The following is a 1663-nucleotide window of genomic DNA, read 5'->3' as shown; positions in this document are numbered from 1 at the left end:
CGAAGTAAGTACTGACTCGACAATCGACTACTCGTCTACTCGAGATATACATTTTCGGTCACCCATCTAATGACCGACCGTTGCTTTGTACAACCTGCCCCTTTCGCTGGCCGAGAAAATGACAAGATATGAAACAGAAATAAGGGATTAATTTCAAGAAGAACTTTATATCGTATTAAAACCACGTGAAGTGTTTTATATATAGATGGCGTTAAGTACAAAGAGACTTTTTAGGTTATACATATATATATAAATTAAAATCTCTTAAGAGTCCCAAAATAGCTTTTGATCCTCGGAAGACCTAAAGTAAACAATATTGCAATATACTTCACCAAAGTGATATACTATGGACTCACACCGATGACTCTCTTCAGATACAAATCTATATTTCTATGATTAATCCTACGTTTTATATACATTAGTAAGTATTCATATACACATATGATTTTGATATTTATATAGTAATCTTGGCTCGGTTTTACAGTGATGTAACGGTAAATTTTGACATAGTAATGAGCCATGCATTTTGAGGTCCGTGTCTTTTGTAGATTTGATAAAGTGATTATTAACAATAGGTTCGACATTGGAAGCTTTTAGCATAAAGTTTATAGCTTATTTTTAAAGCCAGCAAAGCATCATTGTCCATAGACTGCGGTGTTTGCTTACCATCAGGTAACCCTCGTTTACCTACTATGCTATATAAAGTTGTTTGGAGCTGAAGTCTGGCATAGTCACGATTTAAATCTTATCCTACAAAAGCATAGGCATAAAAATATTTAAGTTGTTTTCGCGCCCCGTGGGTACTCCAGGTACATATTCAATCCGTGTACCAAATTTCATGGAATCCAGTAGATTTTGCGTAATTGAGTAGATAACATTCTCACACCCAAAACTAGTGCATATAAATATTAGTGAAATTTGTCAAATATCGACTTATTATATATTTTCAGCCTTCTTATATATTATCTTGTAAAACGAGAGATACAATGAATTGCGTGTTCATTTTGATCTCCACTTTCAGTAACAAAATCGACAGATGGGAAATATGGGCCACAAAATATGTTTACATAACCATAAATATTTTACAGGCGTTTTTACTACCGCCGTAAAAAGTTATAGAGGAAATCTGTCGCTTTTGTTGTTTCTCGTAAGAAATAATAATGGTAAGCCGATCTGGCATTTTTTGAACAGTGTTGGTCAACACTGTTCAAATGAGTTTCTTTCAGCATTTCTTCTCAGCAGTGGTAGTTCCGAAATGCCAGTAGTTTGTAGCTTGTGAGAAATAACTATAAATATTGACGAGAAAAAGTGCCTGTGAAGGTCTAATTTCTGAATAAATAATTCGAATTTGAATCTTTTGCTGTTTGTACTGTCAACTGCATATTAGGTATTGCACTGATTTCTATGCTATAGTAAGAACCGTGTTTCAATATTGACGTTATAACATATTATATTCCGTGTCAATCTCAACCTTGACGTTGGCAAAATCATCGTTTTGGCGAAAGATGGAGCCATGAAATTAAAAAAAAAAAAGAACTCGCAAATAATTGGAGTTATTAAAAATTATATTTTTTAAGATGAAATCAGTGAACAGAAAATTATTTTTACTTAACTTAGCTGCAGGTTCATACTATATGTGTAAAATAATTGGAGAATTAAAACG

This window comes from Plodia interpunctella, chromosome 1 (genome assembly GCF_027563975.2).
Source record: "Plodia interpunctella isolate USDA-ARS_2022_Savannah chromosome 1, ilPloInte3.2, whole genome shotgun sequence".
NCBI classification, from domain to species: Eukaryota; Metazoa; Arthropoda; class Insecta; order Lepidoptera; family Pyralidae; genus Plodia; species Plodia interpunctella.
This window is presented reverse-complemented; position numbering follows the sequence as displayed.